The 18,453-nt window shown below is 41.0% G+C and overlaps 1 long non-coding RNA gene across 1 annotated transcript in view; it reads left to right on the top strand.

The window, feature by feature from the left end:
- The window catches only part of LOC142032418 (uncharacterized), a 52,962-nt gene extending 43,493 nt beyond the window's left edge, over positions 1 to 9,469 (top strand). Inside the window, exon 3 of the long non-coding RNA XR_012650825.1 lies at positions 8,992 to 9,469. This is a non-coding gene — a long non-coding RNA (uncharacterized LOC142032418). The remainder of the gene's footprint in view (positions 1 to 8,991) is intronic.
- The last annotated feature ends 8,984 nt before the right edge of the window (positions 9,470 to 18,453 follow it).

Here is an 18,453-nt window from a genome sequence, read left to right as displayed (position 1 = left end):
TGGGCACACTGCTGGCTCATACTCAGCCGGCTGTCTACCAACACCCCCCGCTCCTTTTCCACCAGGCAGCTTTCCAGCCATTCTTCCCCAAGCCTGTAGCGTTGCTTGGGGTTGTTATGACCCGAGTGCAGGACCCAATACTTAGCAGCTACAAATACAATATTTGGCATACAAAAGCCTAAGTGGTAGGAAACGTGAAAAAAGTAAAAGCAGACTTGCTCGCCAGCTCCCCCACAGCTGCGTCCTGATGAGGTCTGCAGGGTCAGCCTGCAGGGGTAGTGCTTCACTGCTGCTCCCCTGCAGCTAAGGCAGGAGCTGGAGCACTGAGGACCGTGGTGACATGGAGGGGGGGAGTCACCATGGTGTCAATGAGAGCCGTCAGTCCTTCTCCTAGGAACTTGCTTTCTGCTTTCAGAGCAGCATCTTCTTTCTCACCTGGGAGTAAAAGGTTGCCACCCAGTTGTCTCCTGGTATCAGGCCAGCACGTTCACTGGCCTCAGGTGTCTTTCCTACATCAGGCAAACACCCTGGTGAGAAAAGGCTTCTTACTTTTGGGCATACAACTCTATTTTGGGTTTGCCATGGGGGCACGCCTGAGCGTGGCCAGACCAGAAACCCTCCTGCAGAGGGAAGGCACAGCCTCGTTGGTCTGGGAACCCAGCAGTGCTGTCTGCAGTCCCGACACCCCAGAGCTGCCCCATGCGATGCCAGAGCACACGGCTCTACAGAAACTCTGGCCTTGGAATAAGAAGGCTGCCAGGGTGTGCCTGGATGGGAATGGCTGGCAGGAGGAGAGAGGGGAAGGCATCTCCCAGTGAGCTGGGGCTGTGAGGGTGTAAGCTGAGAGACCAGGCTGCTGGGCAGGGAGAGGGCACAGGAGTAGATGCGTTGGGATAACACCATCTCAGCCAAATAAACTCCACCTCTGCTTGTCACGCTAGCTGATTCCCACCTTTCCTGTCCCTCCAAGGGCTGGGGCTCAAAGGAGGACATGTACTCTCTCAAACATCACTTTGAGTGGCCACTTGGGACAGTCTGTGTTGGGTGCGAGGAGTCAAACGTGGCATTTCCTTCCTCATTGTGCTTCTGGAGAGGTTCCAGGAGCAAACCCTACTCTTGGATTCTGTTTTTAAGGGAATCAGTTGATTCAAAAGGGAGTCTAAAAGCAATCTGGTAAAAGGAAATAGGGCATAAGCAGTCAGTGTAGATTCACCCTCCCTCCACTGCCTCATCTAAAAAATTAAGTTAACATGATCTTCTTGAAGAGGAGGAGTGATTTCAAGGGTTAAAAAGAGGCAGGAAGGTATTTGAACTCTAAGAGAAATATTAAAAATCTTTTTTCAAACATACAAATATGTATTAAGAGGCATAGACAATAACTACGTGGTTATTACACTGAGTTATTTAAACATGAACAGAGTGCTCAGCAAATTAACATATAGAACAACACTGCTCTGGTAGATCAAATGATAATGGGACCTAATAGGATTTCCCTATCCCTAATTCCACTGAATCCAAGTAAGGCTGATTTAAAAGTTGTAAATGTGCAGGAGGTGGCTTCCAAGACAATAAAAAGCATTTCTGTGCTCTGAAAAACAAGCCTTGAGGATGTGACAACACATGAAAAATTCCTTTAGCTGTGCCTCTTCTCAGCACGGTTTGGATGAGCTGAGGCTGCCCCAGCGGCAGCTGTTTCTTGTGCACCCACCTAAACCAGGAAAATGTATTTGTCATATCTTGCTTCATTTCCATATGCATTCTGCTCCTGTGGCTTTCTTGGCAGCTTCCTCTCATCTGGTCCTGCACCCCACTGCATCCACGCATACAGACGAGTTCCCAGGCTGATGCACTTGCAGAGAACAGGCAACGCTCTCAGGATGCACGAGGAGAAGCGTCCCTGCCCCGGGCAGCTCATGGGCTTGATCTCAGCAGGCTGCAACAGTGTTTGAGGCAGGCATGCAGGGAGGACAGAGAGAAATGGGCAACTGAAGTACGCTTGTGTGAATAGCAATAGCCTCCCGGTTCCATTTTAATGCCATATCAAAAGTAAAGCAGGTGATGAAATATATGGGTCTGTGTGTGGGAACTGGCATAACAGAATGAATCCTGCAACTCTTCACGTTTAAAGAAGGTATTAGATTAGAAAGAGACAGATGCAAGTTTAGAAATAACAACAGACAGAAGCACTAAATGGTTTTCAGTGAAATCAACACTAAAATGCCAACATCCTGGACTAAACACCTTGTTAGAAGTGATTGAATCCCTAACAGCTGTGGTAAAATGCCTTCACTTGCAAGTGTTAGTGGTGGATAAGCAAAATTATCTTGCTGTTGTTGCTATTTATGGCAGCACCCATAACTGACTACCTGCTTTCAAAACAGATCGTTCTCCAAAGAACCTGCTACAACTGTTATGTGGATGTGAAATTATTTTCTTCTATAGTACAAGTTACTCACTGTAGGCTTCAAAGTTCAAAAAACGCCATGGTGTGTGAAACTGGAGTTAAACAACCCAAGGACTATAACTGTGTAAGGGACTTAAGAGCAATCCCCTTACTGTGAGCACCATTTATCCTCTGAACAGTAAGATTTTTAACATTGAAAAGCATGTTTGACTTCAAATTCATACTTGAATTCATAAGAAAACACTGAGGTATTCTATGTTTGCGCTAATGATTTTATTTTCTTTTATTACTGTTACAGTTTTTGTGGACAATAAAATCATCAAATACTTATGGGAATAAAAAGTAATAAGTGAAAGCTTAGAGATTTAGAGAATAATATTTCAGGAATTTTGCCTCAAATAACCAGGTCTTCTATTTTTGTTGGTGCACCTAGAGTATGCCGAGAAAAAACAGTGGTGGTGTGTCAAATAAAAAGAAACATCTCTCTCATTAGGACTGTGTTTATCGCGCTTTCAAACATTCTACATATCAATGCCCCTATTTGTCATTGTAATTCAATATAATAAAAGCTGTCAAAATTGCTCACTTTGCTTGCTAGAGACAGATTTGCTGAAGTTTTGCAGCTCGAGCCAAATAACACAGCACCAGATCCTCCAGCTTTTATTTCACTCTGCTCTAGGCAGTATTCCTACTGGTTTCTGTGCAATTTTTGCCCGAGTAAGGGCTGAAAGTTTCAGTTTTGAACATGAGACCTTTTTTGAAATAAACAGTCACAGAAATCCCGTCTACAAAGCACGTTGGGTGACTGGAATGGTACTGCTTGCGAATTTTATCTCTGAAATGCCAAGCTTATTTCCTACAGATTATTGCAAAATACAGACTAACTACATCCTTGATGAAATTCCCTCGAGGTGCATGAGGTCACCCCCAGGATTAAACACTGCCTGACCTTTTGCATACAGAGCTCAGAAGCACTGTATTTTGACGCCTACTACGCCTTCGGAGATGTTAGTCTGTTCCACTAAAAACAAAGATTATAGATCTCGTCCCTCATGGGAAGAGCTTCGATGAAGCAACTCTCTGTTATTACCTTGTCCAGAGACTCTCCAGGACCACACTGTCCTTCTGGCAATAGACAAAATAGATAAAGCTATCACTCAAGGGCAGCCTTGAGTAATGGCTACATTTTCCATCATTTGAAAAAGATGTTTTGATGCATTAAATAAAGGAAACATGTTAGGAACTTTGTGTTGGGAATAGGTAGAGTGGCAGGTCATATGAAAGGCAGCTGGGACAGTGGTTAGGGCAAAGGATTAGAGTCAGCTGCTCTTTGTCTTCTCCACACTACTGACTTGTCCTGAGATCTGGAGAAGTCTTTTATGGTAAAGCCTATAAACCAGAGTCCCTCCATCTAACTCTTCTGCAACTGCCTTTCCGCATCTGTGAAGACTGTAGCAGTTTATCATGTCAAAACACTTTTACAGGCTCACATAAAAGCTGCTAAGTATTAGCAGCTGTAGTGGCCAGTCAATGCATTTTTACCCCTTTTTGAACATGTGCCCAAAGACCATTTGATGAGGATGTGTTCTACATCTGTAAATAAACACATGTCTGTGTAGACATTGGGACCTGTAAGACCAGAGAAGATGAAAAACAAGATGAAATCCACTGACAAATGTAGCTCTTCTGACTGGAGCCTTTATGGCAGACGCATGGACAGACTCTTCCCTGAGTTTTTACTCCAGCAATTATTCCTAACTTGGCATCCAGAAGTCAGCCCTGGCTTCCAACCTGAAAAAAAAAGCAGAGAGTTAGACTAACACACACTAGCCTCCTTCAAGCATTCAGGGCATTGTGCATGTGATAAAGGGTTGGATAAAACAGTGGCAAAAGTCTGCTATCTTCCAAGGCTCAGGAAAATAAACCACAAAGGCAATTCAACAAAGTCCTCTTTGTTCCTGAATAGAACCAACAAAATGAAAGGAATCTGGTGGAAGAGAGAAGGCAAGAAAGAGGTCTGCTGCAGGGAGCAAGGACAGACAGAATCGCTCTTTCCCGGCTCCTCTGACAGAGCAAGTGCGTGATTATCACATGAGCCTCACAAAGACTGGAATTAAAGGGGCTGACTCGGCTGTCACATCGCTTAAGCTGCACTGAGGTCAAAGGAGTTCGGACTAACCGAGGTCAGCCACACGTGGCCCGGGAAACAGGGGTCTCTTTTTCTAAGCAACAGTTGCTCAGGTTGATAAAAATAGGTACCTGGAGCCCATGATGGCTCGTAAAGCTGTCCCTTAACACTGGATTCCCATGAAGTGCAGAATATAATCAATAGCGCTCTGAAAAGAACAGAGCCACAATGAAGGCAGTCAGATGGTCACTAGAAACAAGTGTAAAGGGCAAACACAGAAGAGAAGTCACCATCTGTGCTATCCCCTAAAAGACCAAGGGAAAAAATAATAAGTCTGAAATATTGGCACACAAGTATGATAAAACCCAAATGCAAATAGGTGTCAATGACATGACTGTAGAGAAGCCTGCTATTTGCATTCATCAATCATGTCTCCAACAGAGACTTCTCCTTGAAGATTTCCAGTGATGCCAGGGCTACTGAAGAATGTCCCTGTGCTAAAAATAGTACCTATTCTCTCCAATGCCCTCTGTCCCCTTTCAGCTTCTATTTCACATGATTCAGCTCCAAGAGAGGAGCAATGACCTCGTCTCACCAGGAACATCAAACATCTCCACAGCTTCGATGAACCTTTTGGTGAGAGTGGGGAAAGGAGAAGTGTATGCATCAGCTGTGTAGTTATGTGCTGGATATGTCTGGATACATCCCGAGACTTGTGTTTGAAAGCAAAACTCATGTTCATCTCCTTCAGTATGCAAGCACAGAAAAGCACCTTTTAGGGTTTTGTGGGCTTTTTGATATTTTGTTTGTTTGTTTTCTGGGGACTCAGTAGCATTTGGACTGGGTCCATAGAAAAATATATGAATTTTGTCAAAGACACAGAACTATATCACGTTACCATCATCATCACTTCTGTATATAACCGGGCTCAGGATGCTAGTGGGCTTGTTGTTCCACAGCACAGATTAAGTAATTGTCTCTGCCCAATAAACTCATACTCACCTCTATATCCTGATTTTCCATCTTGACATTATTTGTGGCAACAATGCCAAGTTTTTAAAATACCTTCTACAAATAAAGTCTGTCCCCCATTCATTCCTCGGGTCATTACACTGGGGCTTCCTGGTAAACAAACCAGATCTACTGTGACACAGACAGAGTGAACAGAATGAGGTTTTCAAGCATCACTCTGTCACACCTCTTTGTGAACAGGGAACTCACTAAAACAAATCCTGAGAGCAAGAGGGAAAGAGGGAAAACTGCAGGACCCCCAGGGGATGTCTTCAAGCTGATAGTGCAGGATGAATCTGAGAAAACAAGTCCTTGGGCAAGCTCAGTTCTCCTTTACAACCTGTTAATGACTATGTGTTTACCTGTCCTTGAGGAAAGAGACTCTATTGTGGCTTATCACACCCAGAGGCATTCCCACTGTCCTCAGGGAGGTCTGGGTCAGAAGTTAAACTGAAAACTCCAAATTCACTATCTGTGCTTCATCATTTGACAGACTTTAGACTGAATTGATGTTCAGTGTCCGGTGCTGTAATAGCAGAGAACTGCCTTTTTCATTCATTTCTGTTCTTTTAAACCAATGCTACCACATTTTTTTCTGCTCTGTTGCAAAGCTTGAGACAGTGTCCCTTAGGTCAGAATCACCTTACAGAAGGACACGCCAATGCCTGTTATTAAAGTGTATGTGTACGTGTTTAGGCCAGGTGGACGACAACTATCTCCACCGATGTTAGCTTACAGGGTCTTAGAGAAGGCAACACAGAGTGAACCACCAAAGCCAGCACCTTCAGTGCTAGTGAAGAGAACGGGTAAATCCTCAGAACATGGAATTGGGGCTTTCTGACACAGCTGGCATCCTGGTGGAGCAGGCACTCCAATCATGTACAGCCTGGGCAAGGTGAGGGGTTTGTGCTTAGGAACCTGAAGTGTCCACCCCTGGCCTCCTGGTCACTGAGAAGGCTGTGATCCACCAAACAGTAGTGTTGTCCCACAGGCGGGGTTCAGTACCTGGTGTGCAATGAGCCAATCTTACAGAGCCAAGATATTTATTTATTTCATGTCTGCACAGAGGTGGGTGCCAGTTGGTGACTCCACAAAGCTGGCACACCACACCAAAGAGCTACAACATATTTATTCTGTTACATAATTAGTAAAAACCCGCCTAAATTTACATTCATTGGTTAGTAGTCACCCTCTCATCTATTATTGGTCAGTTATATTTAAATTAACTTTGCTTGTTATGTAAATTAACACACCTGCTCCTTGCAGGTGGGGGAAGGCAATTTCCTCCAGCCTGGAATTGAGTTGGCTGTCCCAATCTCCCCCGCCACCTTTGCCTTTCCTTTAGTTTGTGCTTCTTTGGCAGTCATCTGGCCTTCGGTGCCTTCTGGGGCAGAATGTTTCCTTTTATCAGTCTTTCGTTCCCTCTACAAGGACATAGTTGTTAGCAAAGCATGCATAGTTTATACAAAGTAATCAGGCTTGCTTAGTGAAGCTATGGAGAGTACTGCTGGTCCTCCTTAAAGACCAACACATCATCTTTAACCCTGAATTTCACCACAGCTAGGCCCTGACTCAAACATACGACTACAGTAGGACGCTCTGTTCAGCGTTCTCCACTGATAATGTCCTGGTTTTCTCTACAGGGAAGTTTATTCTTGTATCTCCAAAGTGACGGGGAGTAATGGGGGTTTGTTTTTCTGCGTGTTGTCAACAGCTCCTCATCTCAGCATGTCTTGCTGGTAACTTACCCACCCGCTGCAATAAAGCAGCCTTGGTCTTTCACACCATGTTAAGGAACCAACAGAGTACTTAAACCAGGCTTGGCTTGACTGCCGATTTCAACTGAGTTCACTAGTAAAAGGAAACCCTAGTCGTTCTACTTCCCCACAGCTAGTGTTGTTCAATGCCTAGTGTTAAGATAAATTATGTTCTTGAGTGTGTAGGATGAAATAAGACTTGCTATCACAGCAGGATGAGTTTGTCAAACACTACTTACATTAGGCAGCAAACTTTTGTTCCCATAGAAGGAAGGATTTTGAAAGTAGATAACCAAGCTGATCTTGGAGATATATCACCTGGGGCCATGATTCATGATCTGTGTAGCCTCACTTAGTGCAAAGTATATCACTTTCTCTAACAGCCCTTAACAGGGACTTTGACAGAACTATTTTTTTCTTCTGAATGATATATAATCAAATTCCATTCTACAACTTCATTTTCAGTCATCTCTCTTCATTGTTCTTTTGTTCCAAGTATTCCTTGGCATGGTTTAAGAACTACTAAAATATTTAATAGGTGTTTAAAAGTAACAGCTATAACTACTTAGACTAGACATAAATAGAAGACGACTAAACGGGTCATTACCTTTACAAGAAAAGTGTTTATGGAGAAGGATTTAAGAGAAACAAGATTATAGATCCAACTGCTCCATTATTCTCTGTGTCTTAAAGGAGAAAGCAGAGTGGGTTTACAAAGTTAAGTACAGGGTAAGACTATTCTGAGTCTAATAGAAAGACGAAGGTACTGTTAGAGAGAATTTGAGAGGTGCTCAGTCCTTGGAAAAGTCAAGCCACTTCTGGGGCTGCTTAGGTAGGGATTCTTGGCTCTAACATCCCAAGGATGATCAACATTTTGATTGTGATGTTTGGTCACTAAATGATGCTAGTTGTGAACAGGAAAGAATGTATTTTCCATTCAGATGGAGAAAGGAGGGGGGAAGGTATAAGACGGAGTGTCTCTGTCCCCTTGAGATCTATCCAAGATCTTAAGAAATCAATGGAAATCTTTCCATTGAGTTCACTGTGCTCTGGATCACATCCTTACAGAGCTTGCTTTGTTGTCAAGTCCATTCCTTCTTCCCCCCTCTGTTGCTCAATTTGCTTTCTGCTGTTAGGATCTTTTTCCCAAATATTAATAAATCTGTATAATCTTTGGCCTCCAGCTGAGTCTTTCTTCTATGGCACACTGTTCCACTGTATGCGTGACTGCATGGTTGAGGGTTGCTCTGGAAATTACTCATAAAAATGAATTGCCTGGTAATACCACAATTGTCAATATGTGTAGGTTGCAGCATCCCCCCTGTGGGCCATTGTAGCAGATCATAAAACTTCATTTCCAGGAAAGTTTCAAAACTTTTATATTCTAAGGGACATTAATTATCAGAGTCCAGATGACCTGTCCCATTTCTCCATCCACTTCCTCTCTCTTTTTTTCCTCATCAGATGTGGTAGTTTGAAGGCAACTGGCAACAGATCACACATCAGGCTCCTGGTTTTATGCCCTGGTCTCATATCAATGTCAGCTGAAGTGTTTAAAAACAGTAAGACTCATAAGCCTAACGCCCAAACCAATGTTTGTATGTGACCATTTCCCCATTGTTAAACTTTTGTAACAGCAGCTGATTTACACGTCTGACACTTATGCAAATATACGCTTTGGCATTCTACAGGCTTCCCAAGACTCATGCCCTCCAGTGCTGTTTGTTGACCTCTCCTTCAAACACAGGACTTGGAGGGATCATCACAATGGCCAAACCACTCTGGACCTACATGGTTGTGAAAATTCTAGTCATGCCCCCATCAGAGTTTACAGTGATGCATTTTTTCACTGTCAAATTATATTCTGTTGAGACCAGAACGTTTTGCAGGTACATACCAGTTCTTATGAAGCTCTTACCTGGGAAAGGTTCTCATGCCTAGGATGAGACTTGAAATACATCAAAGAGCAAGAAAACTGTCACCCCTCCCAGATAATCATCCTATGATCAAGGCAATGACTGGTGGCACAGGAGTCCAGATTTCAGGTTTCTGTTCTGCAAGATGTCTGAATGTCAGAATCCTGCATCCCAGGCAAGCTTTCTGGCCACCAAACTATCAGCTACTCTGAAGAACAGCTTTCTCTGCCTCTCTTGTTGGACCTGTTTCACTTTGTATAAATAATTAAACATTAAATGGAACAAGGACTTGAACTTAGACTGCCCATTGGACTATTGCACTGGTCTTTCTCCGGGCTGGTGAATAGGTAACTGTACAAATTTGGTAAGTTGCAAAGCAACAGAGGTAGCTGAGGGGATCCCAAAAACTCAAGAAAAAAACCCAACGACTTGTGGTGAAGTCATTTAGTAGACTACAAAACACCTGTTTTTCAGTCCTTGACCTGAACAAGGCAGAACAAGGACTACTAGCTGTTCTAGGGGAGGCTTTGTCAAATCATCTCCATAGGTCATGCTTCCATCAAATTTTGAAAAGAGATAATATTTTTAAAAGTCATACTTTTTTTTTTCGGAAGTGAAAAAAAAAATTTCTGTAGCTACACTATCCTCTAACAAATCGTTTGCATTAGGATGAAGGTCTTAAGCATTTTTAGCATCATGATAGCTTGATTCTTAAAGTTGCTGAAACCTCTGCCCCAGACATGAAGAAGGATCTTAGTGTTCCAGTTCTGAGTGGAGTGATTTGTTCCTCTGACTCTCTTTCCAGCTTGACTGGCATTTTTCAAATGAAGGCTTAAGTCTGTTACTTACATACCATCTTCATATGACAAATATGACATTTAGTCATATTTAGTCATACAGAAAGATAAATGAAGGCAATCAGAAAAGTTCAGTGATTAGTGTAAGATTACCATGTAGACCATGCAAGGTTCTACTTTTTCATTAATGTCATATAATACTTTATTTTCATAAGCACTCACATAAATTCAGTTAAGAGTTAAACAACTAAAATATACAAATATGCGGGAGGTTTTATGAAGAACTACAACTTCAAAAGGGGTTGGTTTAGGAGTCATGACCTTATTTTTTGCAATAACTTATGCATCATGAACTTACGTAATTGGCAGCAGATAACATATCACACTCTCAGTTTTATGTCCTTGGTTTGACAACAGTGTCAATTGAAGTATTTGCTAACTGCAGAACTAATGGAGCCTCATAGCTGAACATGTTTTCATTTCAAAACTGATGTTTGTACCAAAACATTCCCCTTCATTGTTCTTTTTTAACATTACTAAATTCAGTATCAGAAATGGATAGGGGTATACAGATAATTTTGGACATCGAAAAAATCTTTCTGAAAACTATTTATCCTAGCAAAATTGAAATATCTGAGAAAGAAAAATACATATTTTTCTAACTAAAATGTCATCAGAAAGCATAGAAGCACACACATGAAATGGTCTTGGAGCTCTAAATCTTTGTTATCTTTTGAGCAGGAGTCAATGTTAAGGTAAATTATTGGGAAATGAATGACGTGGATTTTAAAACACTTTAGTAGGGTAGGTTTCAGTCCATTTCTTCCTTTTCCCGGAGACTGCATGAAGCAGCAGCCAAGAGGCAAAGCTAGACTGGTCCTCTGTGTTGAAACTGGACACCTCTACCATCCACTGAAAAGGTCAATACTCTTGAGACACTGGGACCTTCATAAGCTACAGCAGAAAATACATAAAGTAACAAATCATTATACAAAAGGGAGGGGTTTAAAAGGAGCCTTAGTGACTTAAGGTCTTAAAATCCATTTAAATTTAATGGCAAAGAAGCCTGAATTTATTGAGGCTCTTTTTGAGTGATCTGAGGCTTAGAAGTGGGACTTGTTTGGGGTTTGGCTCTGAAGTGTGTATTTTGTGGGGAACAGTTCTGTTTCAAGACACTTAATAATTCACAATAATGTACAACATAGAGGAAGAGAAGAGTTGGAATTTAATTTGAAGTTTTCTGCGTGACCAAATTACAAATGGCAGGAAACAATCATATGCCATCAGTTTAGTAAAGCATTTTGCTATTATGTCTCATCTGAACCTGAATTTAAAATGACCTGAAGAGAACCAGTTATGTGTTTTGAAATCTGGCTAACAGTAGATTATCGCCAGCACTATAGATTACTTGGTAGACACCATTTTTGATTCAACTTTATTGAAAACTTTCAGTACCTGGGAGAGTAAATGCCATCAGTGAAACTCCATGATGTAGCTAAACTAGGAGAAGTTATAAATAGCAGCCAAAGAAGAAAAAAAAAATATATTGAATAGCAGGAGGAAGGACAGAAAATTAAAATTGGAAAAATTGAAACTGATGTGCATAAGAAAAAGGGACACACATTCATCAGGTGGAAGAAATGCAAGGAGGTGCAGTACTGAAAGAAACCACAAGTATAGCATGGGGGGCTGCACTGTCACACAGCGAGAAAGCAAAGCCCTTTGGAGCTGTCTATGCAGAGGTCGTTACTCCAGAACAGATATGGTGGTGCACTTTGGAATCATAGGGGAAATTTGGCTTGAAGGGATATCATAAGCTGACCAAATCCATTCCTGTTTCTCTATGCAGGAACAACTATATCTATCTTATTCCTAAATTCTGTTTTGTTTAGCCTTTTCTTAAAAACTTCTCATCGTGGAATTCATTCAACTTCCATAGTGCTTCACTGCCTTTATCTTTACAAACATTTTCCTGAGATCTGACTCAAATTTCTTTTGCTGCTATATAGCATTGGATTCAGCTCTGGACAACACACTCCCCAAAAGATCTGAATTGTACCTGCATTAGCATTTTAGTTCTCATTATGCTCTGGTTCGCACGACAAAGCAGTCTCGGACTCACAGACTTTCAGAAAAAACTAAAACAGAAAGTGCATTCCAGGAGTGCATCTAATGATGTTCAACCAGTACATACATCCAGTTTGAGGGACCAGCCCAGAACTATCCCAAAACTTTAAAGCACGCCTGATTGTGGATGTTAAGCCCCCAGCACCAACCATTTTACTCTACAGGTCCTGTTTTGTGTTCACCCCACACTCCTACTAGGCCATACTACTTGCTAAAGTAGATATAGCTGCTGGCAAACACTCATTGAAGAACAGCAAAAGCTGTGGTGGGATGAAGGAATGGATTTATTACAAAAGCACAGGTCAGATACATGAAGAAGGCAAAAGGAGTTTTATAGCTATTATTTGCCCTGGTCCTGGTGACATAGAATAATTATGGTCATGCAGCTGTGTAGCCCTTCCCCTTGGGGTGACCAACACCCCAGGTTGGTCAGCTCAAGGACACAAAAGTGAATTGTAATAGCCAACAACTATATAGCCTTTAAGAATGTTAGATTTTAATTTGGTATCTCAGAACATAACCAAGGATAAGATGTAATTAAGATAAGAAAAAAATAAATAATTTCAGAGGACAATGTACTGGCATGACGTCTTTTAAACAATGGAACATCTCCCAGACTCTTCCCAGTAATGGATCCTATTTGCTTGGTGCTTTTATAGCCAGATTGGCAAATGCTAGGAAACAGCCTGCAGGATATAAACTTGCTTTGGCAAGGGATTGGCCTGGATGATCATTTCCATCTAAGCTTCCTCTCAATTGAGGCTGAAGTTTTGGAAGCAGGATCTCTTTCTTACTTTGTATTTGCCATATGAAACCATATATCAGCTGGAGCTCCTAAGTGTTAACACTTAGCTGCAACAAATGCCAGTTAGAGCTCTTGGGATCTGATGCAAACCTCCTTAGAGATGACCTGTATGCCTCCACTGATTTGAGGACCCTCAGAACAAGCCTTTGATACTCACAAAAATGGATGGCATGTCTGCAAATGTGTAAGAAGTCAGAGCCACTCTTCCTTTAAGTTACTCAAGTTGGCAAGAAGCAACCCAGCATTAGCACAAACATTGTGCAGCACTGTTAAGAGGTTACTTTGCCTGAGCTAATATTTCCTGCTAAACAGTGGTGTGCTGACACAGTGATACAGCTTCTGGATTCAAGCTGACTTGTGCCTTCTCTGTCTGCTATGTGCTCAGACAAAGTTTTCACACGCTCTTGTAGAAATGTCCTTAATTAATCTCTATGTTAATAAGCAAAAGAATACCAAAATAACAAAACAACTTCTCCCTTTTGACTCATTCCATGTGCCTCATCTCTTTAATGCCTGTCATCAGACTGTTAGTACACTGAGGCATGAATCACCTTTATTTAATGTCTAATAGAGAATCAAGCACCTTGACCCAACAAATGCAACAGAGACCAAGAGAACTGCACTGCACTCCGTCAGCAGTTGAGAGTTTTGCTGGTTCTTTGATGCCAGCTTGTCCTGTTAACATTTCTGTAATGTTGAACCTTCTTCTCTAAAAATTTGTTTCTTAAAAATGTCCCAGTTTAGCCACCCATAAATGGAGTCATCTAAGCCTTACAAGTCATTTTGAAAAATCACAACCACATTCTGGAATGGAGATGACAAATTTTTTTTTTCCACAATATGGATGTAAATTAGAATCCCTCCTTCTCTCTTTCTCAAAATCAAAGAATAATGCTCTTTACAGGGCTACATTGTACCCCTTCAACACACATACACGCACACTAAGACCAAGACCACCAATAGCAGATGCAGTATTATTTATTGCTATGTGAAAGATAAGTACGCACAACAGGGCAAGTAGGAAAAAAAATGGAAAACTAGTTTTAAATTTAAGATTACAGAGCAGAAATAACAGGAGAGGCACTTACACATATTGCTGCCCCAAGCGGGTGCGAATGTCAATGGAAAATAACTACCAAATGTTTCCAAAGCCAACCACAGAAATCAAATAAGATTCAACTTAAGCTCAATTTATTCTGAAGATTTTGTTATTATAGAGGCACACATGCATGTAGTATTCATGGTTATTTCTCAAAATTAAACTCTTCTGGGCTCAAATTTGTGTAACACCAAAAAAGGGTTTTAAAAAGAGAAATCCCTCTATTCTGTGAAACAGTTTCTGGGAACTTTCCTGGAAATCCCAGCAAGACAAGCCAAAGAGAATTATCTATGGGGAATTGCGATTGTTGCAGCAAATATGTGCTTATACTCTGATTCATTTAATTAAGCCCTTCAAGTGAATAATGGGATACAAAACAAGGGACATACTGAAGAAGAGTAATCAATCTGTAACAAGATCACTCCAGTTATTAACTGTACATTATACAAATGTAAATCCAGATTAGCAGAAAAGCCCTACTGCACTTACGTATTACGATTTTTCAATAGAAGCTTTAAAGCAGCATTTGTCAATTATGTTAATTTTAAATTATATGACTGGTGACAACACTGTATACCACCCAAGATTTTAGCATGTTGGGAAAATCTCATTTCTCTTTTGAAGTCATATTTCAAAAAACCCAATCATTTCTGAAAGATATTAATGGGGACAGAGTGAGAGAAAAAACACACACAGTGAAGAAGTTAAAATAAAAAAATAGATGTATAACAGACATATTAAACATCCAGATTACAAAGCCTGGGTGGCTATTCATTTCTATTTCACTTTAAATGAATAGTAATGTGTGAAAATTGTACTAGGAAAATAGAAACTGTTCTCTCATAAGCAATACTGCTATTTTCAAACAACAACTGCACTGTTAACACATTTATTTGTATTGTACTGTATTAGTAATAGTCAAAATTTGTTATGAACTTGTGGTTATTGAGTGAAATTCATTGATAGCCTCAGTGAATTCCTTTTGGACAAGCACGTAAGACACTCAGCAACTATGGATCTGTGGCTATTAATGAAATTGTCTTTGAGGAGATCTGCAGTTACATCTGGGTGAAGACTGGTCTCCAGTGGTCCACAAGTAGATGTACATCTACCCATGCTTATTATGGTACAGTTTGGACGAATGCCACTTTAGAGAAATGATATTAAATCATGGGAAGAATGTGTAACAGGAAGAAGTGCAGGACTCAAAGATGGAGACCGAGATGCTGCTAAGTTAGAAATGATGTTGATAACCTTTTAATGAAGCGCAGCAACACAGATGAAAAGCGAAGCACATGCTTTACATTAGTTTCTTCAGTTTCTGATGCACAATTCATAACACCGCCACAATTAAGGCATGCCAGCTTGGGCCAGGACTTCCAACAGTCTTTTAAAAAGTATGTTATCTCTCAGTATGGCCTTGAAAATTTGCATTAGTCAGACCCTGAGTGCCTCAGATTACTCAGTTTCCCATGACATTTTGATGTTCAAGTTACGTATGATAGCAGGTTGGATGAGATCAAATAGGCCAGGTGAACAAATTTCATGTACTTCATTTTTCCCAGTTAAAAAAAACAAAAACAAAAACCAACAACAACAAAACAAAACATATTTTAAAGAGGAAAGTTGCATTTTGGCCACCTGTGCACACATTTATAGCACTCTTCAGTTACAAATATGGCAAATTCTAGGGCAGTTCTACAAGCTCAACTAGAGAAGAAGAGGAAGCAAAAATTTGCACCCACACTTCAAATGCACACAGGGAGAGAAATGCTGCATTTGAACAACTTCTCTGTCTTATATGGGAGGGAGTGACTTCAGCCCCAACACACAACATATCCGAACTGGCAGAAAGCTGCTAGTAACCTCTTTAGCACTGTCATCCTTGTGTACTTGAGGACACACATGCCCAGGCTGAACTCCAACATTACCTTGTTCAGCCCTTAAATGGCAAAAATCCATCTACAATTAAAAAAAGGTACATCAAAATAACATACAGTAAGTAATGAATTTTGCAGTCCTTACTGAGCAAAACAATTTCCTCACATCACCTTTACCAGAAAGTGAAGGCTGCAATATAATACACGGTGCTAAATTAAACCTTACACAAACATTACTGACATGTACAGATGTACACTGCTTCAAGTGCTTACTCATCGTATGTAATTCAAGCAAATGGCAAGTTATTGGGGGCAAGGGCAAGCATTACAAGAGGATTTTTCAGCTATTCAAAGCTGTGAATCAAAGGTGATATATTGTTAAATTGAATGTCTATACAAGAGGACTGTGGTTATGGAATTTGATGGCAATGAGCACTGCACTGAATATAAATGTCACCTTATTTATCATCTGTTATTATTTTTAGAATGTTCATTGCAAGGAAATATACTTAAGCAACTTTAATTCTATACTAGAAAGCTCTCTATAAGAGAAAAAGTTGATTCCAGAACTTTTCAGAAAGAATATTTTCAATTTCTACAGTTCCCACAGCCAGGAAAAGAAGCACCTATTCAACTACAGTCTATAACAGTACTCATCATATCAGGTCATTTTGGGATACTTCTCTGCAGGTGTTTAACAGATTATAGCTTGCTTTCCTAATTGAAAAAATAATGCATCAAACACCAAATAAAGTAAATCATTTTTACACACAGAATGGAGGATAAATATTTTATAAAGTCCTTCTCTGACTGATTATAGCTTAGAAATGAGAAAAAGTTCCAAACACCTTCAGAAGTGATGCATTAAATGCGGGTGGCTGCATCACTTATTGCCACATGCTCAAATTCAATCATCTCCTGTCAAAGACCAAATGGCCAAAGTGATGGTGGAACCCACTAGTTAAGCAACATCTGTCCCAGTTCCCCAGATGAGATACTGCTCACCAAAACCAGGACAGCTCAGTATGGGACCTGTTCCTGTCTTCTCAGTATACACGCTCTTCCAGCTTGATTCCCCCATGAAATGGGGTCATGCCCATGGAGCATGCTAGGCCTAAGCTTGAGTGGTTTTGACGAGAGGTGACTATTACCACCAAAATATTCCCATTAAACCACACAGATCTAGGATCCCCCCCCTTCTTGCTTCTTAATTGTCACCATGACAATGTCAACACTTAAATCACCAGTACTGAACATATGCGAGATGTGGCCCAGTTTGTATCTCTTGGAGTTGTTGCCTAGACTGCTTTCAGATGCACTATTGCATTTGGTTTATATTTCTTAGGTTTTCTTTACAGCCAGAAAGCTGGAGAGAGGGGATGGGAATAAGAGAGCCCTTGTGGCATAGAGAAGATAGCAACATAACGCCCAGTTCTTCGGGTAACAGAAAAAAACTGCTTTAAAGGCCAGCTCCAAGGCCACTGTTGAAAGGGATGGATGTCACACCAAGAAGCCAGTGCTTGTTGCAGTATCTGTCTGGCGTCTCACTCGAGAAAGAGGAGCATGCTTTATTGCAATAGCTGGGGCCATCCGTATATAGGAAACACAGCAGAGTTAAACAAGGGGGAATGTTCCTAATAATGGAAATCTAAACCTTGAATATTGTAATACCTTTAATATTATGATACACTCTTAGTCTTAGTTTGGTCTAAGAGTAAGTATTTCATAAGCACAGTTGTACTGTTAAGCAAAGCCTTTTGAATTCTTTTAAAAGATGTTTACAGTAGTTAAAGAAATATCACATTTTAAAGGTACATTTCTAATGACATTCTGGCAAAACCTTAGCTGGAAACACTACCAGCACTATTTTGATAGCAAAAGTTGTGACAGTTTACATCAGCTAAGGTTATCTGCTGTCTGCTGATTATCATGATCAAACATCATTACAGGAATATGGTTAGCAGAAATGACATAGAAAACTGGGGTGCAAAAATTGGGAATGAGCTTATGAAATCTGTGAGTGTACAGAACAGGACTGGGCTATTTCACTGGAAGAACTGAATGACTTCAAGGACTGAAGCAGTACAAACAGGATGAAATCGAGAATTGTCCAGTTCAACTTCATGAAGCTGGCAGCAAAAAATACCACTATAAGCTGGGCACTTGCCAGCTGCACGTGGAGAAGAAAACTCTAGATGGTTCAGTCAAATTCAGGGTTAGCATAAGCCCCTGAAGAGAGGCAGCTATGGTAAACAAGTACAATTCAAAAACTCACAGGGTATTTCCAGCCGGTCATACATCACTGGAATACTGTGTAAAATTTAGGTCACCCCTTTCAAGGACAGACACAGCTGTGCTCCATATGGGGGAGATCCACAGCCACAGCCCTGTCACACGGCCCCCGAGCATGTGCCTGGGCTCCCATGTTTGTGTCTGGGAAATCCCATGCCACGCACCACATGAGCAGAAAATCCAGCCCGTGGGAAACATGAATGACACAGATGGGCAGCGAGCGCACAATCCGCCCGA

Source organism: Buteo buteo, chromosome 6 (assembly GCF_964188355.1).
Source record: "Buteo buteo chromosome 6, bButBut1.hap1.1, whole genome shotgun sequence".
NCBI classification, from domain to species: Eukaryota; Metazoa; Chordata; class Aves; order Accipitriformes; family Accipitridae; genus Buteo; species Buteo buteo.
Note: the sequence above shows the minus strand (reverse complement) of the source record. Positions and strands in the feature narration are given on the sequence as shown.